Here is a 26,321-nt window from a genome sequence, read left to right as displayed (position 1 = left end):
GATATTTTAGGTCCAACAAAAATTCTTCCAGCCATAAATCAATGCGCCTGTAAACCATATTGATCTCATTTAGTGAAATAGTTTCATATACTAGTGTTGTACAAAATCTCATGCATTTTGTTGGAATAATCCGTCTGATCATATAGCACGATTCCCCCTCCCTTGTCAGGTTTCATGACCCTAACCTATGTATTACTAAATATCTCTCGAAATAAATCTCTTTCTGTTCTGTTTAAATTAAAAACAGTTTTCTTTTTACCCTTTAACTCTGCTTGAATTTTGTATAAATCTTCAGAAATTTATTTGTCCAAAGCCAGAAGAGTAGGGTGTAAAGGGGGGTTAAAGGTGCTTTTTTTCTTTAAGGCTGGCATTAAAGTTCCCTGTTCCTTGACTTTAAAATATACAGCTAAATTAAGCTTTCTAAGATATAATTTATCTTCTATAAGGGAATCAACTAAATCAAAATTAGTAGTGGGAACAAACTTAATTCCCTTTAGAAACAGATAAACATGCTCTTTGGTTACTTCTCTATCAGTGTAATTAAACATTCTAAAGTTTTTAAAGCATTGAGCAACTTTGTTAGATCTTTCTATCTCCATTCTTTGTTCGACTGGTATATCCTGTGTGAAGCCTTTTGTAAATGTTCCCAATTTCTCCCCTGATCTGAATTCTGATAATATCCTTTGTTTCTCCTGTGGTAATGGCTCCTGCCATCCTGAAAATTTCCAGGACCATAATTCTGGTTGTAATTTCCATCTGATATATGATTCCTTTTGGGATAACTTTCCTTACTTCCTATATTAGATCCACTGAACTTGTTATAGTTATTCTCTCCATTCACCTGCCTGTGATGATTCTATCTATAAGCATTCTGTAGAGGACAGTAAGAATAAAGGAAAGTATGCTGGAGACAAGGGGGCCAAGAAGTGTGGATGTTGTAATCAGTCTGAACTGTAGCACAAAGGGTATAGTTTATTTGTCCATGTGCTCCACCTGTCCGTCATTTTATGTCGGGAAAACAGAATTTATGAGCACTACTATGAAATTAGGAAACAAAACAGGAAGAATGCTTTGTACAGGCACATGGAAAGTAACAACACCTGTAACACATTCAGATTTTAATCTTTGCCACAGAAAGTGTTTTTAGAGAAGTATGATGTCATTTCCTGGTTCTAGAAACTATAAAAGGAAGTTGACCATCTTGTTTTGATTGAATCTGAAGAAGTTCTGTTAAACAGGATGAAATCACTAATTCCAAATGCTAAGGGAGAATTAAACTGCTTTTATATTTTAAAGGGAGTCTTTATTGTCTTTTGAATTATTCAGCCAGAATTGCAGAGTGACATTGTCATTAGCTGCCTATTTCTGCAATTTAACTACTATTCTGCTTTGATTTGTATCATCCCAAGACTTGTAGGTATGGAGGATGACACTAGTTCTAGGTTTGAGAGATGCTTTACACTAAGAGTTTACAGTCATGTTGAATATGCATTACTGGAAGCACAGGTCATTGAGAGTTCATACTTACAGAATACTGAGGTTAGTTATTTGGTTGAATAACTGATATTACTGGCTAGATGGTTTCAGAAATTGAGGGAAAATTAACCAGGGCTGGAGCAGGGGCATAGCCATATTGCTGCCAAATGTGTTTTTAGCAAATGCTTAAAGTTTCTTAAGGAAGAGTAAGATACTATTTCATGGGGCAGGGTGTTCCATTTTTTGGATATAAAATTCGAGAAGAGAGAGTCACTGGCTGTGTTGTTGGCTTTAGTTACCTGCAATAGAAATCTATTACTGGAATGGAGTGATCTATTGTTAGAGCATGGAAGTATCAAATTTTGGAGGGTGAGGGTCTTGTCAGGTTGGTGAGGGATTTTGTGGACAAAAATTAGTTGGTTATAGAGGATACGTTGGGGAAGTTCAAGCCAATTAAGCTGCTTCAGAGCTGAACAATGATGTGTCCTGTAAGAAGAGTCAGTGACGAATCTGTCTATTTAATTGTAGCAGGAATCGAATTTGTCCAATTCACACCTTCTCAAGTCTGTGAGTATTGGAGAGGCATGTAGGAGTGTTGATAGGGGATGATTGTGTGCAATGGTAGATTTGGCTTGTTTAGCGAGGAACATACCTCTCAACTGTACAGATATTTGAAGAATGTTCAGATTTTTGCCTCAAATATCTGGTTCATTCCTCATAAAATCTGTGGTTTTCTGGCAAATCATGGAGGACTGAAGTCACTAAATAATGAACAAATAATGACATATATTTGAGTTTCAGACTTTATTTCCTTCAGAAAATGCATGCTAACACAAGTCCTGTTATTCTATCAGCTTTCTAAGTAATAAGAGCAATATTTAAAATCTGTCCCTATTTTTTGGCCTTTGTGCCCCCATTATTTTAGGCTTTGTCCAGATTTCTTGCATTAAGAAGTTGAGAGGCATGGTGAGGAATTGTTTATTTCTATAGGGTAGACCCAATTTCTTAAGGATTTTCTTTATGGTCTGGGAGATATGGATGTCAAATTTCATTTCATATTACAGTCCATTTAGACCCCTAGAAGTTTAGTGTGAGTAACAGGAGAAATGATGGTTTGGTTTTTGGACATGATATTGAAGGATGAGTTAGGTGTGGTGTTTCTTGTTGGGTTAAACCATAGTAGTTTTGTTTTGTTAGGATTTAGAATTTGCTTTAAGTAAGTGGGCCATGTTTCAACTGGGTGAAAGGAATCTTGTGTAATTGAATGCAGCTGCTGTAGGGAGGAGGCAGAACAGATTAAGGTAGAGTCATCTGCATATTGGATAATGGAGGAGTGGAGAGAGGAAGAATGTAGATTGTTAGTAAAAAGAGAAAAGAGCAGGGGTCCTAAAATGGAACCTTGAAGGACTCCTATAGAAATTGGAAGAAGAGGGGAGAGTCCATTCTGCCATTGGACAGCCTGTTGGTGCTCTGATAAATACTTTTGGAGTCAAGTGATAGCGGCTTGATTGATATTAAATTCAGAGAGAATTTGGGTAAGTTTACTATGTGTGACTATGTCAAAGGCCATGGAAAGGTCAAGAAAGATGGCAAATACTGTACATATTTCCCATTGTTTCTGTGGTGATTTACTGTGTTGGTAAAGAACATTAAGAAGTAGTAGTGCTGTGGGAGGGACAAAAGTCATGTTGGGTGCTTGATATCAGTTTGTGTGTATAAGTGATCCATAATTTATTAGTGAATGTATATTTCTAAGATTTTGGATAGAGGGGATAGGATGGTTATGGGATGGTAATTACTTAATTCTGTAGAGGTGGGAAAAATGAAACTTCCTCTGAGGAAATGTATTTATGAACACTTGAATTACATTCAGAAAAAAAAAAATCTGAAAATTATTTATTTATTTAACATTTTTTTACCAGGAAAGTCTGACTGGGACATAGCCCATTTTCAGTGGAGGCCCATGGAAAAATGCTCCAGAAGCATGTCTTTGGAATGTAGGAAGAAACAAGAGCACCTGGAGGAAAGCCACATGAATGCAGAGAGGACATGCAGACTCTGCTCAAAAGGTAGCCCAGCCGGGAATCGAACCAGAGAATCTCTGTGAGGTGACAGTGCTAACTGCTGCACCACTGCTCCACCTGAAATAGTGTACTTTGTAAACATTCATTGATGTATAATGATTTAAAAAAAATCTCTGTCTTTGCTCAAGTGAAACCAAACTCATGGGGTGGTTTATTGCTAGATTCTTTAGAATATAAGCTACTTTGCAAATTGTGGCTAAAAGCCAATCAGGAACCAGAAACTAATGACAAGATATCTGTTAGTAGTATACTACTGCATCGAGCAACAAAGTTATAAAGTGATAGGTTTTGGTAGAATAATACATATATAGTAGATTTATTGTATTTTTAGATTACTGTAGTAATGGTTATTTATTGTATTTAAAGTTTATTTCATACATTTAATCATGTGATTTTAATCAATATTCCGATTAGTTGGAGAGTTTACCTAAGAATGTACTTTGATTCTTGCAATGAATTTGAAGAAGTGTAGATAATAAATGAAAGCACTAAGCCCTGTTTTAATATTAAATGTATAAAAATATAATTTTGGGAGTTATTTTTGACAGTTTTTGTTGGAGCATATTTTTCAACACATTGTATATAAGTTTGGATACTAGTTGTTCATTTTTTTTTTGGAATAGTGAGTGTTTACTGGTCAAATCTTGGAGCTCCTTATATTTCTTTTTCCTCTGTGATAATACTTCTGCCCGACTAAATTGCAGTTTTTGCTGTTATGTCCATTGTGTGTGCTGTGTAGAAATCATTGTTTCTTTTGAAAAAACTAAAATTGTGTGTGTCAGTGCAGACAAAAGCAGACGGACAACACTGGAAAGTAAAATCCACACTTTAATTGTAGGTGAGCGCTTTCATTTTGACAAGTACAAAAATTTCTTCATAACTAAAAGCCAAAATATCTAAACTACGAGAAATATATAGGAAAATACATAACTACATAAAACAAAATATGCATAACTGATCATAAACTTCCCTAATAAAGTCTACTAATATTAAAAAACGTTTACATTTAAAAAAATTGTTAAATGTCAGTAAGTGTAATCTTCTGTTACAATTTTGAAGCCATCAATTTCAACATGGGAAGGACTGAGACATTCTCATTAATCCCTGGTGGGACTGTGGCACTTACTTTGAGCTGCCAAAGGAGTTCTCTGTATTCAAGCCTCATCTGCCATTCACCTCTTCTGGGACATGTATCAATTTTTTTCTGTTATACCAAATCTGAACTTATCTAACCCCACACAAATCTCCCTGTTTTTAAAGAGATCATTGTTAAAACATTTATTGGAAATGTCACAGATATGTTCATATACTCTTTTTCTAAAAACCCTTTCAGTTTTTCCAGTATAAAAACTGGGACAGTGTATTTTCCTATGTATTTCAATTAGTTTAAATATTTTGGGTTTTAACACATTGGGAAAATGTGATGATGCTTTAAATGGGTACAGAAACATGATTGCTTAACTTAGAATTTAAATAAGGAGACTGCTTGTATTATTTTGTTCTGAAGAATTTTGTACTTGACAAAACGAAAGCGCTCAACTGCAATTAAATTGTGGATTGTACTTTCTGGTGTTTTCCATCTGCTTTTGTCTGCACTAACCTACACATTTTTGAGTTCTTAGTTTGTTATTGTGTGGGTACAGATGGCTTTTTAAGGTTGTTTCTTTTTGTTGTCCCACTTTCTCAGGCAATGATATAATTTATCTCATTTATTTATTTTATTATCTTCCCCATCAGTGATCATCAAGCCTCCCCTGACACCTTGGAAATTCTTTCATTTTGTTCACCAGTATATTATAAGCAACATGAATTATCCTGGCTGTGGGGGCTATTGTTTATAGAGGGAATCACTTTTGGCTATACACATTTGTACTGAGACAATGATGAGATAAATGTCTGGTGCTACAAGACCATCATCCACGACTGTTTCAGATTTGCTTGGGATACACCTAACTACATCCTGATGGTTGACATGTGCTCACCAAAAGAAGTGCCTGCTGCACCTTTACGTACATGTCCCTGCTTCTACACATCAGCATTGAGAGCAGCTACATGAATGCAGCTTGGTGCAGAAAAGTACATGCTTCCAGTCCACAAAGTGATGCCACAGATTTGTTCTTCTATCAGGCATTAGCACTATGACAGATGGGACTGCCTTCTTCCTTGCAGGGTGGATAAACTGATGGTGGCTACTCACTCTTACCTCCCCAGTGGCTCTTCCAGCACCTGGGTTGCTGGTCAGTCCAGGCCTGCCCAGCTTGCAAGGCAGGCTTTATTTCTCTTCACCAAGGAGCTGGTACAAACAGAAAATATTCAGCAGAATTTAGCTGTGCTGAGAAGCTTTATTCTTCTACATTAGAAGAGCACAGCATCACTTTAACTTTTTCAAAGGCATGGTTAAGTACTGTTCCTTGGCATGAAACATTGTTAAGAAGTGCTATTCAACATCTCTCAGAATTGCCTGTGAACACAGTTTCAGAGCATTGGAAGTACTTATAGGTTCATAGGTTCATAGGTAGATACTAGGCTATCTGCCCTAGGGCATTTATAAGCCTAGCCAGAGTGTATTTTTCTTCTGCCTCCCTATTAGATTAGCCTACTGTGCCTCTGTAAAGTAGGTCACAGAAGGTACACTTTTAAGATTAGTTTACTGTGCCTCTGTCTAGCAGGGACACAGGAGAGATCCCAGGGGTGAATTTGCGATTTCCCATCCACGCGTCCAAATTTCGCTTGAAGAGGGTCAGCGAGGGGCTATGTCTAACATGAACTGGGATTCTATTCCAGAGTGAGGGGAGCCTCTGGGAAATGAATCTGTCCCTCCAGCATGTCCTATTTATTTTTGTGCTGAGGTTTAGGTCCCTGGAGCATGTAGCTCTAAGGGACTTGGATTTTTTGAGGTGGAGCATGTCCATTAATTCTGGGTTTGACATGGCTTTGTAAGTCAGGCATAGATCGCCTCTGAGTAGGCGGTAAGCAACTCAGTAGAGCTGGAGTTTCTTTAGTCGAGCTGCATAGGACATCTGTTTGTAGCCCATGATCCTCTTGGTGAGGTACTTTTGGGGTCTCTCCAGTTGCTGCAGGTGTCGGGTAAGGTACATCCCAAAAGCGGCATTGTATTCAATTATGGGCCTGATGAGTGATGAGCAGAGGGGCACAATGACCTCTCTTGATCTAGATACGAACCCTTTCGTGATAAGGTGGGCTATATAGAAGGTCTTTCTAACCACTTTGGCAACGTGATTATCAAAGGAGAGATTACTATCTACGTTGGTCCCAAATCTCTAATTACTTCTTCCATACTTAATGGATTACCACCTATGTGGTAATTTGTGGGCACCTTGTTTTTCCCAAAGGGGATGACTATGCACTTTTTAGCATTTAGCTTGAGGCCGTGGCTCTGGCACCAAGCATCCGTCTCTGTGAGACCCTTTTGGAGGATGCTTGTGTCAGCTGGAGATTCGATTATGGTCCCCGGTTTGCAGTCATCTGCGAACTTTGTCAGCCATAATCCCCCTGTGTTAGCCTGAACCTCAGAGAAGTATATACCGAACAAGAGAGGTCCCAGAACTGAGCCCTATGGGACGCCACTTGTAACTGGTTTGGATTCGGACATGGCACCTGCGATTCTGACCATGTGGGTTCTATCTTTGAGCCAGTTTGCAACCCATCTTGTGATATAGGGATTGATATTTAAGCTGGTAAGCTTATTTATGATGCCCGAGTGGGATATTGTGTCAAAGGCTTTTGCGAGGTCCAGGTAGGCTGTGTGGACTACCTTGCCCTCATCTATGGCTTTGGTAACTGTTTCAAAGAAATCAACTAGGTTTAAGAGGCACGATCTGCCCTTAACAAAGCCGAATTGGGTAGGGTCCAGTGTCTGGAGGCTCCCAATGTCTTTGTTTATGAGTTCCATGATAATACGCTCCATAGCTTTAAAGACCAGACTACTCAGACTTATGGGGTGATAGTTTCCGGGGTCCGTTGTGGCACCACCTTTGTGGAGTGGGACCACTGTAGCTGTACGCCATTCTTTGGGTACATATCCTGTAGTAAGGCTAAGTCTGACCAGTGACTTAATATGAGGGTTCAGTTCTTCTTGGAGCTCGTGTAAGACACAGCTTGGGACACCGTCTGGTCCCATAGATGCTGTGTTTTTTTGCTTTGGAGAGGGCAGCTTTCACCTGTGCATCTGTGATGTCAGGGAGGTTACATTCAGTTTGGATAGGCATTTGCTCCTTTGGGGGGGAAGGGGGGAGAAGTTTGCGCTGAATCTGTTTGCCAGGATGTTGGCTATGTCTGTGGGTTCGGTATATTTTGTACTGTTATGCAACAATTCAGAGCATATCTGGGAGTTTCCACCCATGTTCCTGACATAACTAAAGAAGGCCTTGTGATTATCTTTAATGTCTAGGGCAATTTTTCTTTCGAAACCGGCCTTTGATGATTTTATGAGGGATCAAAGTTTCTTGATAATACTGATCAGAGATGCCTTCCCTTTTTGGGATTTTGCTCTGTCATGTAGTAGCTTCCTCCTTTTGTTGTATAGCTTATTTATGGCCGGGGTCCACCAGACCGGTCTCCTGTTTTTGGAGGAGTGAGTCTTGGTTTTATTTGGGATAGCACGATCCATGCATTCCTGCAGGTGCTCATAGAATGCATTTGTAAAGGATTCTGCAGATTGGGCTTTATTATCCTCTGGCCCAGGGGCTTTGAAGGATTCCACCTCAGTCTTGAGAAGTGCAAAGTTGGCTTTTGAGAAATTCTTTACAGTGATTTCCTTGGCTGGGGATGGGGACGGGATATGGATGTCCAGGGAAATTTGTTTATGGTCTGATCTTACCAATGAGGGGGTTTACCTCTGGTGTGGAACATAGAGTCCCCATGTTGGTGATGACCAGGTCCAATATGTTGTTCCCTCTTGTGGGAGTGGTGACCAGTTGTTCCATTGCGTTAGAGTTTATAAATTCAAGGAACCATTGGGCGAGGGTGTTTGGGCTTGAGTAGTTTTCTCAGTCAATGTTTGGGTAGTTGAAGCCACCCAATAACATAGTGTTTGGAGAGACCTTCATATTCTCCAGTGTTCTCAGGAATGCCAAGTGGGGTTCCTGTAATAGGGAGGGCGTTCTGTAGCAGGCTACAAACTGAAAGGCAGTTTTGCCCGTTGTTAGTTGCACATGGATGGTTTCCAATGCTTCGTGCAGTGCCACTAACCTGGAGGTGTAGGTATCTTTGATGAATATAGATACTCCACCTCCTTTTGTGCTTCGATCCGAGTTTTGGGGCTGAAACGCATGGTATGAGTTATAACCTGGTGGTGCTGGTGTGCTCTCAGGAGCCTTGAACCAGGTTTCTGTTACTGCACAGACATCGATTTTCTCCATACTGAGGAGAGCCTCGAGTGCGTGCATCTTGAGGTTTAGACTTCTGGCATTGAGTAGCATTACCTTTATCCTTGGGTTGTCTATGGAGGTGGGTTTGTCCTTTGAGCCTTGCCTAAAAAAGGCACTATGGTGGTGGCAAGAGCCTTGGCCAGTATATGAAAGCCTAAGGGTGACAGGTGCAAGCCGTCCCTAGCGAAGCAACGTGGCTTGTCAAGCATGTCATCCCAGGCTGACAGACACTGGATCCCCTTTGAATGACACCAATACTTTAGCCAATTGTTAAAACTGATCATTATGTCTTTATACTGTGGCATCATTCTTGGTGAGGGCAAGATGCTACTCAAGGTCAGGGTCATACCAGCCTGGGCTACATGGTCAGAGAGCTCCTCTATGTCTCTTTTCATGCAGTCCAGGGAGGTACGTCTCAGGTCATTCACACCAGCATGGACAATGACGGAGTCATACTTGTACTTGCTTTGGAGTGACCTGAGTGCTTGCGTTATGTGGCGGATCCTGGCACCCAACAGGCGGCTTACAGTGACCTTCTCCTTGTTCAGTCTGGTGACCGGGACGTCAGTGTGCCGGGACGTAAGTGTTATTTACTTTCCATGAGCACCAGTGTAGACTTTTGTACCTGTAGAAAACTGAATTAAATCCTCTTCCATTGAGTAAGGCTGTTGAAACACGACTTTTTCTAAAGAATGTGACTCTCCACAGAAGAGAAGATTGGGGTTTTTAAACTAGATGTCTATATATTAAATGTCAAGACTATTCTTAAACTGGTAGGAAAAGAGCAATAATTTGCTTCTGTGATGACTATAACACACACACACACACACACACACACACACACACACACACACACACACACACACACACACACACACACACAAGCTCATAACATTTTGCACCCATACACCTCATTTGCATTTTCTTGTAATCATTGTTTTTTCCCGTTTTTACTTTTTTAAATATTTTATTTATTTTTTTTATTACTAGGATTTAAACTCCTTTAGAGTTCATGCATGTTGGTGTTGTTATGATGTTATATCTCTTAATATATTAATTTAATTCTCAGATATCCTGGTTTGTTATACCTAATTATTCATTTGTGGGAAGCATACTTTCCATAGGCCTATGTTGTCAGTCAGACCTACAAACTAGATATGGAGAACAAAATAATTCCCCACTCCCAAAAAAGTTGTTAGATATGAAAGAATCCAGAAGAGACAGAGAAAGAATGTCAATTGTAGCTGTTAGGTTAGTTTACAAGAAGAATAAGTAAAATCAAGGAAAGAAACAAATATCAAGAATACAAAATTTAAAAAAATGGTATTATATATTTATAGCACAGCTAATAATCTTAAGCAACTTACTGCAACAGTTACACTCCAGAAGTAAGACCAGAGTACAGCAGTGTAGTATGAAAGAGGAAAATTTGCAGACCAGGACTACAGATCACTAGGGGCTTTTACTCTTAGCATCCTAATTTCCCTTACTACTGGATGACTATGTTGTGTCTTGAAGAGGCCTTTTGGGGATATGGGGATATGTGATTATCTAATTTCCCCATGGCTGTATATTTTGAGGAAATGGAGAGAGAGAACGAGAAAGAAATGTAAACAAATGACAGCCACAAGTCCGTTGTAAAAAAAAAAAAAAAAAAAATGGGTGTTTTCACTATTTTGACCCAGAATTCTATTGTTTGTAGGGATACTCAGCAGAAGGGGAATTATATTAATATGATCTGTCACATAGTTCCTAAATGACAGAACAACCGATGATGAAAATAATGCTACATTTTTGGGTATCAGAGGGTCATCCAAACCACAGATGCAAATATAATGCATGCTGTTTCCTTCAGAGAGTTCATTTTACTTGTAAGCCTCTTTAACTTTATTTTTAATTTTACCATCCACATAATTTCTATTTTTTGGAAAGAATATGCATAACAAAGAGAAACATAACCTCGGTGTGCAGCAGTTAGTCATTAGAGACGTTGTCCATTTGGGTGCTGAGAAATCAAAAATAAGCATCTGTTTATTTCACTTTTGTTAATCTATTTTGCTGAATGAGCAGGCTGGGCATTCTGTACTGATCTGATAGTATCCTGGGATGTTATGGAGTGAGTGACAGCCATGTTAAAAGTTCTGTGCTTTCTATAGAAACCAGATGCCTTTGTTTCACTGCCTCTTTGGCCTCCTGCTACTGTTCTTCATCCATTACTAAATTAAGACAGTTTTCAGCAGTATAACTGAGATTAAAATATTTATTTTGATAGCTAGACGTTATCACTGATCTGTACCCAGAATCCCTGAGACATATAAAGGCGATCAGACCTGTAATACTTCAGCTGTCTTATTACAGTCCCTCATCCTCATTGACCTGCTGTGTATCATTTGTGGATGAAGCTTGGAAGCATATCCCAAGACTATCTGCACTAGGACTGGTTAAACCTCTCTGCAGGTGAGGTCAGGAGTAGATGTCAGTCTCAATGCATGAACAAGTACTTTACACATAGGATGACAAATTGTGCAGTGAACTGGGTAAATGATGCAGGCTGAAAATCACAATGTTAGGGTGAAAAGGAATGTAAGTTGCATCCTTGCTTTCTTTTAATCAACTTTATTTTGTTTGCATGTTGTGGGAAAGGTGGACTTGTTTTCATGAAGATAGAGTTGCTAAATAGTCCTTAAAGCTAATTACTGCTAAACTATGTCCTCTGGGAATGGGTACCCTGGCTGCTTATACCACCTTTTTCTTTTCAGCAGACCTGAGAATGTAAGATTTCTTGGTAGCAGCATACTATGGCTAAAGCATATGTTGTGGAAAGGCAGATTATGTACTTTATTCATTGAGGCAGTTCAAAGAAAGACAACTGAAATTGTGATATTTGCGGAATTGTGGAGGTTCTCCTTTTGACGCATACCTTTCAACTGTCCCTGATTTTGACTCAAATTTTAGCTCTGTCCCTCTTAATGCCTCCTAAAACTGGTGACCTTTGGAGTAAAGGTGGTGAATTGCACTTAATAAATAATGACAATAATTTGAGTTATAGACTTATTTTGCTTCATGAAATGTATATTACTTCACATTCTCTTAATATGTCAATGTCACAAGTTAATAGTACTAATATTTTAAATGTATCCCTAATTGTACCTGATTATTTCTGAATTTGCCCCTAATTCTGTTGAGATTTGTTCCTGATTGGTTGAAAGCTATGTTTTGATGCCTACAAAGCAGTAGAATAGACAAAAATACAGTCAGGAGGGAGAGGGAGAGACAGAGAGTGATTGTTATGTGAAATAGTCACTATAAAATGGTGATTATACATTCAAAAGCTGCAATACTTCCCTTAGCAAGCATATGGCAATTGTACTGAAGAAAAGTGCAGTTTTCATTGCTGATTAGAGATGATGCTCATCTTGTCTGATTGTAAAGAAATAGGCAGTTTGCCAGGTCTGGATATTCACTATCTACAATATGTTTGCAGTTTTTCATTGGTTTCATGTGCTAATTCTCACGCTTTCTGTTGCTGGCAAATATTTCAGAAATTCTTTAGCCTCTGGAAGACATTGGAAGATTTATGCTGTACATGCATTAATTCATGATGCATTTATACTGTCTGATTACGATTAAAAGTCAAAAGTTTATAGCAGTAATTATGAGTTATGTATGCAGATATAGGTTCCAAATAATATGTACTTTTAAACATCCTTAAGGGATCATTTATTACTTCAGCATTGCTTGATTACCCCTGCTGGACATGGCCCTTCAACCTTCTTGGACTAGTATCAAAGATACTTTGCCTCTAACATTCCTTAATATTTTCTCAGTGTTTGTACTCTGATATGAATGTTCAAGATAGTCAGTAATATAGTGAATTTAGCTCATCAGCAGGAGTTTTAGATCTAGATGGTACTGCCTGATGAATCTATGGCTGCACATCAAATGAAGATTAATGATATGTTTTATTATTTATGTTGTGGATTACATTAAAATAGTAGTTTACAAGGATTCTATCAAATTATATTAGCCACAGACCATGCATATATTTCTACAAGTAACTACACATTATTTCAAAATGATCTAATGCTTCCTGATATTTTACCATTATTTACACTCCACTGACTTCCTTACAGTATTGCTATCTACTTCTTCTTTTCCTGCCTTGCACTGGACCCTTATCCCTGATTATTTTCTTCTTCCTCTCCCTTATCCCTGATTATCTTCTTCTTCCTCTACTTCTACACAGCTGCCCCACTTTTCTTTTTCACCTTATTTATTCGTACCCTTCTTTCTGTTGCCCTTATTGCTTCTATCATTGTAATATACTGCTTGATTTTTCAGTCTTTCTCAGTTTCTGCTGTTTACTTTATTACTTCCTACCAGCCATTTAAATAAATGTTCTCACTTTTTGGGATATTCTCACTTTTTGGGATATGTATCACTAAAGAGCACTTGCTTCAAGCCAAACGGGACTTCCTTACAGAGCATACTTCTCTGTATGCCTATAGAGTTTTCAAATGTTTTTTTTAACATGGATGCATTTACAAAACATGTATAATGTCCCTGCACATCTTCCCCATATCAGCATCATTATTTTTGCCAACCATCATAGTGTATCAACACAGCTTGCTATCACATGTTCGAGACTGAGAATGTCAAGTCGAGCAAAAAATGAAACCTTTCACTGAATGTGATAATGCCAAATATCAACATTCCTTAAAAACACCATATAGCAAAACTCTGTTCCGCACTGGACCCAGGTTCAAGCGCTAACATGGATCTTGAAGCAGGGTGAGTTAGGACATTCAGTTATATCAATATTCAACATTCTGAGTGCCAGCATTTAGGGTTTTGTACAGCTTAATTCAACATTTGGAGTCTCAAGCATGTTACTGTAACCTGTTCAACACTGCCTATGTATATATTGTATCAGCAAAGTTAGAAAAGTGCATCTTAAAAAACACCAAATGTGTGAATCTAGAGTTGCTGAAATGGATAATGAATGTGATAGAATGTCTGTGTTTTGTTTATGTGAAGGATGCAAATAAATATTGCCAGTGTTCCTGTGAAAAATCCTCAACAGTGCAAGTTATGTTCACGAAGAAGCATGCAAACATGGAAATTATGTCTATTCTTGCTGGAATCGGTTACAGGTTTAACTTAAAGTGCTATTATTAGAAAATGTGGCACAGTTTAAAGTAAAGGCTAGTAGATCACAAGCTCAGTATAAGACTACTTAATATAGAATGCAAATTTACCAAATAAAAATAAATGTTGTAAAGAAAGGAAACTGTGGATGATGTGTAATCAGAGAATCTATATAGACACATTATAATCCAGGTTAAAAATGTTGAATGAAAAGAAGAGGAAGATATAACCCTTAAGATAAGGGATAACAAAGAAAGTTCTACCAATATTTAGAATTTTTATATAAAGGTTGAATGAAATAAATTATCATTATATAGGACAATTACATATTAATTGAGAGTGATAACAATAAAGTCCGCCAGTGAAGATAAACCATTTGGTATTCTTCTGAAAAACAGAAATTCTTTCCAGACCTTTGATTTTGATGCATCTGTTATGTACAGATATTCATTATTCCTACCATATAGCTTTCCATCTTTGCCATAAACAAGATAGGATCTTGATTCAGATGATTTGCTTAATCTTCAGGGTGCTGACTTTCCGATGGCTTCCATAGTATTACTCTGTCTCCAACATGTATATATTGCAGTCTTCTACATTTTCTATCAAAGCATTATTTCGGTTTATTTATTTCTAGCACTTCTTTTACATTGTGCAGATTTTTAGACATAAACAATATAGGTGAAGTAGGTAATCTTATATTTTTCACCTTCTACCCTTTAACAGGTGAGTAGCTGAGAGACCGAGTCCCTGCAATGGAGTATTTCTATATTAAAAAATGTGAGATGACAGTCCTCATTGCTTTTGCTACAGCTTTCTCATGACATTCTTCACAGCTGGAAACAAGTTGATACTTGCCCAGTTGATTGTAGATAATGTGGACTGGAGAATATGTCAGTATTCCCACTCATGGACCAATGTTCTGAATTCCTGGCTCTTATTTGGAGGCTACAGAAGAACATTATTTATACAGTGTCCCAAGAACACAAACATTAATGTGTTAATCCCTCTCTTGTTTTTGTTATATGTTTCTAAGTTTAATTAATATAGGAAATGTATTGTAACAGCCCACATGTATGAGATACATGGCTTCTTTGAACTGGACTGACTATGTGCTCACTCAGTACCATAAATGATCTGGAGCGTGGTATGTTAGAATCTGTTCCTTTAGATTGTGCTTATGGTATGCACTATAGACAACACAGCTCTGTGCTTCTTTGTTCTGAGTTGACCCTCCTGGCCATTATTTGTAATTTACTGTTTTGAGATATGATTCATTTATCTTTTTAAACATTTGTTTTCTTTTTTGGTTGGTAACTACATTTGCCAGCTTGGTTAATATATTTCTTACTTGAATGAATTCTTTATTGATGATCTTTACTCTGGTCCTCGTTTCTTATTAACATATACTACTACCTGGAATTCTTAGTTCGCCTCAGTGCATTACTGACATTCTTTTATGTTTTCTACTGGTTTTGTTAATTGCATTATGGCTCAAATAATCTTTTCTTCTTCCTCCTCCTCCTCCTCATCATCATTATCACAATCATCAAGAACTGACCATGAATTTCTAGCAAATAGCACTACACACCATATATGTTATGAGTGGTGCCTTGCATGATTTATGTTTACTTTTGTTCATGTTTCTGAGGAGTAAGCACCATTATCTGCAACTTTGGGGTTCCCTTGTCTGCTGACTTTCTGAATATTGTTTGCAAAGGTTTGTTGTCTGCTTAGTTTGTCTAAGCAGGCATATGCCTTTAATGCATTTGATAATACTTTTGATCCCTATGCAACTGATGTATTTATTCTATAGAAATGCCACTTCTTTGCCAGTCTGACTGGGTCTTCCTAAAACATGATTGACTCATTCACATCATAATATTTTAATGTTGCAGTGTATATGACTAGTTTTATAACCATTTTAAAACAACATAGCTTCCTTTCCAAGCTCTATTTTACTCCACCACCTTTCTTTAACTCATACTTTCATCACATTTTATGTATAAATGTAGTAAGATACTGCATAATTTCTAAAAAAAAAAAAAAAAAAGAACTCTGCAATGCTTGCTTGTTTTCTTTTGACTTTGGTATTTGCAAAGTTGTTCTCACTCTTTGACCTCATGGTTTAGCCCCACTGGTGTTAGAATGTGACATTTTCTTGAAATTGCATATTCTTCATCTATTCAGCAGCAGTAATGCTCACTTAGTTTGTTGGTCTTGTGTTTGACCCTGAATTAAAAGATCTATCCATGTGTTCAGTTGCATTTAGTGCACTTCTTTGGGAACACCTGTGGTGCTGATAAAATACCTAGCAGAGTCTAAAGTATCTGTACTTTCCTAATGACATATTAATGTACCCAGTCTAGTTTATGTTTCATCTACTTTAACTAACAAAATCCATAGATTGCATTTGCACTTAGTACTGAAAATATGCAACATTTGGCATTCTCAAGACTACTTTTTTTAACTGTAAGCAACATATAATGTTCCCCTGTTAAAACTTTAAGTCTTGTTGAGCACAAATCCACAGTGTGTATTCTAACTCTACATATGTTTGTTTGCATCTGTAAATATTGTATTTATGCCTGATTATTTTGTTCTATCTGATATTCATTTATATTCTGCAACAACTTGAATGTCTTAATCTTTCGCATGGTACTGGTGCCCATGTGGGTCATGTCTGAAAATGGTCTGTTGACAAGCCTACTTACCAGGTACTCAAAATGAAATCAATAAAATAAAACACATAGGAATATTAGCTTACTTTACGACAGTAACCATACTATTCACTCATTCTGCTTCCAATAATTGTTTTGTAATGATACTTTTGTTTTCCATTCACCTACTTCCTGTTTTGCTTTACTTAGGAAAACTACAGTATTTTTCTTGGAGTATGTATTACTAGAACAATGCCAGGTTTTATTTTTATGTGATATTCTGTTGGCAAATATCCTAAACCTGTAAAAAAGTCAGCTCAGTCATGTAGGATATTATTGATGTGGTTCTGCACAGTGTCTAGGAGATGTCTCTGTGGCTTCCCCTGTGAATGCTTGAGACATGAGCAATCATGAAGCAATAGCTTGATCAAACCTGATTGACAGCAATGCCTGTTAAAAGTCCTGCTGCAGTAATCAAAACACTACTTTTTCATGACAAATCCCCATGTACTCCATGCTTCTATATACTAAGTCTGTTGATACTCAACAGTGTGAACAGAGGAACAATACTAGGCACGTGATCATGGGGATCATAAGAGACCCAGTGATATTCATTTGAATAAGGCACACTTTAAAGGTTTTGTCACCATTTTCAAGAACTTGATACTGCTAATCACTCAAATTAAGCAGAGCCATACACGATGACCTTGAATAAATATGTGTCTATCTATTCAATCAGTAAAACTAGCCTTAAAGGTAGTAGTCATGGTCATAATTTATTTGACTTCTAGAGATAATGTAGTCCATTATCTGGGAATATATTGCATTATAAACCTTTTGTGAGCCTTGTTTATTGTTGGTATACAGTTAGGTCCATTGTGTGGGTATTTGTATTGCCACTGGTTTTGTAGAGATTCTGGTTTTATCAAGAAACAGATGGTCAAATAGGATTTGATTTTTCAAAGCTCAAAATGTGAGCCCTAGATCACCTGGGAACAGTTAATAGGCTACTGAGTGTAAGGGGAGTTGCTTCATTTACTGTAAGATTTAAAGTATTTAAGCCCTTCAGTTTTCTTGATTAGACATCTCTTGGGCCATTCCAGTTGAGAAACATGCTTGGATATGCAAATACCAAAGGGGGCATTGTATTCGATGACGGGTCTAATAAGAAAGGAGTACAACAGTATGAGGATGTTCTTGAATCTTGAGAATTTACCTTGAAAATGAACTGGGCCAAAGAGAAGGATTTCTTGACTGTGATCGAATGAGAATTAGCTGTCTACACATGTACCCTAGTGTCTTATGACTCCCTATATGAAGATGCATACAGTTTATAATATAATTGGTAGGAACTACATTTTTGACAAATGCTATTATGCTGCATTTTTTTTCGCATTTTAATCTGAGACTATTTTTGGTACACCAGGTATATGCATATTGCAGGCCTTGCTAGAACTATATAATATCAGTGTATGTCTCTCCTTTGATAATCACATTGCCAAAGTAGTTAGGAAATCCTTCTACATGGCACACCTCAACACAAAAGGTTTCTCATCCAGGAAAAAAGAGGTCATTGTTCCCCTCTACTCATCACTCATTAGACCCATTATAGAGTACAATGCCCCTTTTGGTATGTACCTCACAAGACATCTACAACAACTGGAAAGGCCACAGAAATACCTCACAAAGAGGATTACCGACTTCAAACAGATGCCCTACGCAGACCGTCTCAAAAAACTCCAGCTTTACTCTGTTGTATATCGCCTACTCAGAGGCATTCTCTGCCTAACATACAAAGCTATGTCAAACCCAGAGCTGCTGGACATGCTCCATGTAAAGAAATCCCAGTCCCTCTGAGCTACATGCTCTAGGGACCTAAACCTTGTCACCACAATAAACAGAACATGCTGGAGGGATAGATTCCTGTTCCATAGACTTCCCATACTCTGGAACAAACTACCTATTTATATCAAACAAAGCTCCTCATTAGCACTCTTCAAGAAAAATCTTGATGATTGGATGGGAGATAGGAAATTCACCCCGGGGATCACTTCTGTGACTCTGCTTGACAGGGGCATAGGAAAATAATTTTCTTGGGTGGCAAAAGCCAAGGTACCATTTGGCTAGGCTTATATAGGCCCTAGGGCCAATAGCCTAGTACCTACCTATGAACCTATGAAGAGATGGTAATGTCCAGATTGCAGTCATCAAGAAACTCTTCAACACTTTTGGGATACTGATTTTCCCATTGGTAAAATAAATGCCAAACAGGAGAGGGCTCAGTTCTCAACTCTGTGGTACCCAACTAGTTACAGTTTTATGTTTAGGGAGGGTAGCACCAACTTTCATTACATGGAATCTATTTGTGCAGCCAACTTGCAGTCCAATGGACAGCATAGGGGCTTAAATTAAGTTTATCTATGTTTTCAACATTTCCAGCATGGAAAATAGTGCCAAAAGCCTTGAGGTAAGTACTGTGCTCTGACTAACCAATGTCCACAGCTTTGGTAAACTTTTAAAAGATGTTTACTGTATTTAGGAAGCAGCCTGCTGTTTACCAAACTGTACTGACTGCTGTTTAGATTAATTAAGTAATTTGACATGAGGTGATGATGTTTCTGACAAATGCAAATACTTACCCACAGTTACCTAAGGAAAAAGAGAAAACCCTGAATACAGTGCACTGCAGTTAGACACAGGCTGCGATACTAAATTACATAATTTAAAGCAAGACAAGCCTTGCAGAGTAACAGTATCAAGTATATTTGATCAGGAAGTTTGAACTTGACCACATTACTCTTGATCTTTGGTAAAAAAGCTGTGTCTGCCACTGTATAAGATTATGTGCAAGTCTTTGCTTTTGCAGTGTGAAATTGTTTTACCATTCCTAGTTTCTCATGTAACACATCTAAAACTACTACTATTTATTATTTAAGTGGTATGATTTAAAAAAAAAAATTGTATTTCTTATTTTTATTCTGGTGAATCAGCGTCTTCTGACCCACACAATGATCAAGGTAAGTTAATAATGTGCACTTAGCTCTCTGTTGATTACCTTTCCCCAGTGCATTAGTGCTATTTATTTTATTTATTTATTTTACATTTGTTTACTTGGATGGTCTGACTAGGACAGTGCCCATTTTTAGCAGGGGCCCGAGGAGAAAAGCTCCAGCCTAAGCTTACATACAAAGTCATCACATGAAGTAATATAAACTAGACAAAAATGAATCAACACATTTGCAGGATAAAAATTTAAAAACAAATATATACACATAGTATCAAATAGACCAAGACTTCAAACACTTGAATATAGCCAAATATATGGTTGAATTTATATAGGTGGAGGAACATAACATTAGTCAGGAAATTAAGTGGGGAGAATCACTTAGGCAAAGTAGTGCATAGTTAGTAATACTTCAGCGGTGAGAGTTGCAGCTAGGAATGTAACTACTTACAGAGAAGTAGTGTTGTTAGAAGGGATATGTTAACAGAGTTAGTACGTACAGCCAAATTATATAAGTACTGCTAAGTTAATAATTAACCCGGAGTGTTACATGTGCAAAGCCAGGATTCAAACAAGTGTCTTTTGAGAGATATTTTGAAATTATTAAGATTACTTATGGATCTAATACTATGTGGAAGGGTATTCCAATTTTGGCAACAAAGTTAGAGTAAAGAGCGTTGCTTGCTGTATTGGATACTTTGGTTACTTGGAGTAATTCTTTGTTAGATGATCGAATATTATGATGTTAGAAGAGGGTTGTAGAAGATTTTTTAGGGAAGGTACGTTGTCAGAATTGTGCATTATTTTGTGAGCCATTATTAATTGGTTATTGTTCATAACATGAGGTAGTTCCAACCAAGAAAGATTTTTGAGGCATTGACAGTGATGGGTTGAATGTGTAGAATCTGTTGCAAATTTGGCAATCTTATTGTAACATGATTCTAATTTACTTAGTTCTGACTTTTTGAGGTTGGTAACTATGGGGGGTGCATATAAGAGTGAGGAGAGATGGTGGGTTCTAGCTATGGCTATTCTTGCAGCGTCTGTTAAGAATTTTTTGTTTCTATACATTGTTCCCATTTTCTTGTGAACCTTTTCGATTGTATTAGAAATGTGTATGTCAAATTTTAGTCTGTTGTCAATTATGATGCCTAATAGTTTAGTTTGGGAATGTGGGAAAATCCTAGTATTATTACGGCCAGTAATATAAAAGTTAGCTGGAAGGTTAGTAGGTTTAGATGGATGAAAGATCATAAGTTTAGTTTTATTTGGGTTGAGAATGAGTTGTGAGTTTGCTAGCCACATTTCAATATCTGAGAAGGCTTTTTGTGTGTCTGTAAGAAGTTGAGTTATTGTGGATGCTGCACATATGAGGGTTGAATCATCTGCGTATTGTATGATAGTTGCTTGACAGGAGGCAGTATTAAAATCATTTATGAATATGCTGAAGAGGAGGGGCCCTAGGATTGAAGTCTGGGGGACTCCAAGTGTAACAAGAAGGAGTGGGGATAGATATTGCTTCCATTTCACAGCTTGCTGGTGACTAGATAGATAACTTTGAAACCAGCTAACAGCATCAGGGTTGTTATTAAAATTATTCTGAGTGGACAGTAACTTAGTATGGGAAACTGTACTGAATGCTTTAGACATGTCCAAAAAACTGAAGACACTATTTTGTGACAAAGTGTTACTATCTTGAGACAAAGTGTTACGCTCTCTGTCATTAATTCTCAACATTTCCTGACGTCAGCCTTCAACTTCCCATTATCATTTTTTATTTCAGTAGTAACAACAAACAGTTAATTTTTACATTTCTGTTCAATAATTAACAGCCTCTTTTGAATACTATCATTTTTGCATTTGCACACCTTGTCAAAATGCTTTTTTCTAACATAGATTCTGCAGAAATGATTAAGAGCAGGACAAATCATTTTTCATAGTTATAGCCTGGCTGAAATTCTATCTACTGGCCCTGAAACTGAGACAAGGATTGTTGCTCTCTAGCCAACTAGACAAGGATGGGAGGAAACAAACAAACAAATAAACCATCATCACAAGCTATACATATGTGTCCTAAGTGCTTCTTCCTCACCTGGTGTTAAAAGCATTTTTCTGTCTTTTTTTCAAATTAGACTAGGCTGTGGCATACACACCTATTTCTTGGCTCACTAAACCCCACCACCACCTTTCTTCTACCCCACTGAGTATGCCTCTCTCTCCCTAGTCTCTGTATCACTTTGGCACCTAACTAACTTCAGAAAAGTGTGTTAAAGGCTAAGGCTTTCCTGCCTGTCTCCTCTCTTTTTCTAAACCAAGGGCTCACTCCATACCTTATCAACATCTGTCCTTACTCACCTAGTCTCTCCACACTAAACACTGTACTACTCACTGATAAACTTAAGTGTAAGTCCCAATGATAGTTTTTGAAGCGTAGCGATCTGCCACGCCTGGCTCTGCCCACTCTGTTCACCCTTGCTTTGCTTGGGCTCACTCAGCTCCCCTACCCTACCCCAATTCCCACACTCCCCACATCAATTACATTTATCCTAACCAAAGCTCTACCTACCTCTACTGCTCACCCAATCATAACCTTCTACTAATTAGTTTTTTACGTCACCCCCCCATTTCACTAATTGTATAATTGACCGTCTCACATTCCATCCCTATACTCCATCACACTGACTTCACATTCCAGCTTATCTTACAAATAAATCTTACTCTTCAGTACACTACATACCCCTCCATCACAACATGCCATTCATCACCAACTTAGCACTATTTACTGTCTCTCTATCCTTCCTCTTTCTACAGTTACTTACTTCTTCTGACACCATACATCAATATTACAAGCCCACTCATGTAACTGCCACCCCTTTGCTCAAACTCACTTACTTCTCTGACATAGCACCACCCTCCCTATATTCAACACATATCCCCCTCCTTAAAAAGCTAAAAATGTTAACCTTACATGTAAAAACTAAAATAAAACTAACCTCCACACATGTATACAGCACAAAGAAAAAAGTGCAACCCACTAATCCCATACACACTCACCACAACCTAATACTATGCAGTGACATTCACTCCAATCCTAGACCCACTCACTCCCATCTTTATTACAAGAACTGTCACAAAACCCTTAACCTCACTATCATCAGCCTTCAGAGCATCAGAAACAAAATTCCAGATCTCCATGCCTGGATTGAATACTATAAGCCAGATATTGTAGCAGCAACTGAGACTTGGCTAAAACCTTATATTAAAAACTCTAAATTCCTCCCATCAGGCTTCTCTTGCCTGAGAACAGATAAGCCAAGAAAGAAAAGGTGGGGGAACTGCTCTCATATACTGTAATACATTTAATATAGTCTTATATAACAAACCCACTCCCACATTTTCTACAGCCAAAATACTAATATCATACTTGAAAATGAATAGCAGCAAAAGCATCTGCATTATAATCATATATATCCCCCTTGGGTAATAATATCCCAATACTTGAGGAAATACTAGCCTGCTCATCCAAAAATATAGAGAATGAAACAATCATATTTGGTGATGTGAATATTAACTGATTAGACATCATACATCATCACTCAACAAACAGTATCAACCTATTTCAGTACACCCAACTCATTACTACCATAACCAGACCCAACAAAAACAACAGCTCAATATTAGATTGAGTCTTTGTCTCTGACCCTAGTAAAATCTCCTGCACTGGCACTCTACCAAACAACATTAGTGCTCACTTACCAGCATATGTAATTCAAAAATCAACTCCAGTACTTAATATACACCACTATAAGCATACCAGAGATCTATCCCACTTCTGCCCAACTACCTTTAACAACACCCTATGAAATATCAACTGGCATCAACTTAAAATCCTACCACTGAATGATGCTGTTGAATTCTTTAACTCAACATTCCTCCATGTACTAGATAGACTCACCTGTCTCTGATGTAGGAGAGTGATAGCCAACCAGGCCAGTTGGCTTACCAAATCCACCAAACAACTTATGAATACTAGGGATAAGTCCTGCAAATTATGGCATACAAGTAAAAACCCTGCAGATTTCACTCAATACAAACAACTGCATAATCAAGTAAAGCAACTTGTCATCAAAAACAAACAAGACTACTACATTATAGGATCATAGGGTCCTGGATCCCTTGCAAGCCTAACCAAGAGTTTATCCCCAAAAAAGAAATCTCAGTCAGCACCTGTCACCCCTATCAATGAATGACATGGGTGGAACCCCTGAGACAAATTTGTGGTTTCCCATCCACTCATCAAGGTTGCGCTTGAAGAGGGTCAGTGAGGTGCTCTGTTTGACATGTATGGGAAGTCTGTTCCAGAGACGGAGCAGCCTCTGGGAGACAAAACTGTCTCTCTGGCAGGTTTTGTTGATGTTGCATAGTAGATTCAGGCCTTTCACGTGGGTAATGCATGAGGAGTTATACTTATGGATATGGAGCATCTTTAGTAGGGCAGGGTCCAAGATTGCCTTGTAGGCGAGACACAGATCACCCCTGAGCAATCTGTACGATACCAAATAGAGTGATAGTAATTTGAGCCTGTCCATATAGGACAGGTGTTGGAGGCCATGGATTCTCTTTGTGAGGTATTTCAGTGGCCTTGCCAGTTGGTGCAGATGTTTGAAGAAGTACATACCAAATGGGGCGTTATACTAAATTATTGGTCTAATGAGGGAGGAGTACAGAGAGGTAATAACCATCTTTTTTCTGGATGCAATCCCTTTACTTATAAGATGAACAAGTAAAAGGCTTTTCCTGACTACTGCTGCTACATGATGGTTGAATGTGAGGTTGTCATTACTCTGCAAAATGACTGTATGCAAAATCCTAAAAGGTTCTGGACGTCCATAAACTCCCTGTTATACCCAGGCAAAAGTGATAATCCCTCCCCTGATCCAGACATGGACCCAGCTGAAACTGCCCCACTTTTTAACTCATTCTTTAAAAACAGTATAGTCAACCTCACTGCCAACTTTTCACTAATTAATCCACTGCCCCAGACCTATCTGCTGCAACAAGACCAAACTTCTCTCTTGTGCCTATACCTACCTCCTCCATAAAAAAACTCATGCTTAAACTTAAAGGGTCAAAAACTCAAGATAACTTACCACCGGAATTCCTCCAAAAATCAACAGATGCTATAGCCTATCGCATTACTATACTACTAAACAGATCCATTCAAGAGTCATTCATTCCCACCATCTGGAAAAAGGCATTTATCCTCCCTCTCCACAAAAGTGGAAACAATAATGATATATAGGTTCATAGGTTCATAGGTAAGTACTAGGCTATCTGCCCATGGGCATTTATAATCCTAGCCACAGAGTGATGGCTTTTGCCTCCCCATTAGATTAGTAACCTGGGCCTCTGTCAACAGGGCTCCTGAAGTGATCCCAGGGTAGAACTTACGATTACCCATCCACTCATCAAGATTTCTCTTGAAGAGGGTCAGAGAGAAGCTCTGTCGAATATGGATTGGGATTCTATTCCAGAGTGAAGGGAGTCACTGGGACAGGAATCTATCCCTCCAGCATGTCCTGTTTATTGTTGTACTTAGGTTCAAGTCACTAGAACGAGTGGTTCTGAGGGATCTTGTTTTTTTGAGGTGAAGCATGTCCATTAGTTTAGGGTTTGACATGGCCCTATAGGTCAGGCACAGGTCACCTCTGAGCAGACGGTAAGCGACTGAGAAGAGCTGGAGCTTTTTTAGTCATGCTTCATAGGGTAATTGTTTAAGGCCCTTAATCCTCTTAGTGAGGTATGTCAGTGGTCTTTGTAGTTGTTGCAGGTGTCTAGTGAGGTACATCCCAAATGGGGCATTGTACACTATTATGGGCCTAATGAGTGAGGAGTAAAGGGGCACAATCACCTCTTTGGATCTGGATAAGAAACCCTTTCTGATCAGGTGTGCCACATAGAAGGATTTCCTCACCGTTTTGGCTATGTGGTTATCAAAGGAGAGTATGCCTAATTACTTCTTCTGTACTTAGTGGATTCTCATCTATGTGGTAGTTTGTAGGTACTTTGTTTTTCCCAAATGGGATTACTATGCATTTTTTGGCATTTAGCTTGAGGCCATAACTTTGACACCAGGTGTTTGTCTCTGTGAGACCCTTTTGCAGGATGTCTGTGTCAGCTGGAGAGTCAATTATTGCACCCAATTTACAGTCATCTGTGAACTTGGTTAGCCACAGTCCCTCCGCCTTTGCCTGTACTTCGGAGAAATATATACCGAACAGGAGGGGTCCCAGGACTGAGCCCTGTGAGACTCTGCTTGTGACTGGTTTAGAGTCAGACATGGCGCCTGCCACTCTTACCATGTGGTTTCTGTCTGAGAGCCAATTGGCAACCCATCTTGTGACATGGGGGTTGATATTTAAGCTGGCGAGTTTGTCTATGATTCCTGAGTGTGGGATGGTGTTGAACACCTTAGCGAGGTCCAGATATGCTGTGTGGACCACCTTCCCTTCATCTATGGTCTTGCTGACTATTTCGAAGAAGTCGACCAAGTTCAGGA

The sequence above is a fragment of the Protopterus annectens genome, chromosome 6.part0 (assembly GCF_019279795.1).
Source record: "Protopterus annectens isolate FY-2018-M chromosome 6.part0, PAN1.0, whole genome shotgun sequence".
Lineage (NCBI taxonomy): Eukaryota > Metazoa > Chordata > Ceratodontiformes > Protopteridae > Protopterus > Protopterus annectens.
The sequence above is the reverse complement of the archived record's forward strand: the minus strand, read 5'-3'. Positions refer to the sequence as shown.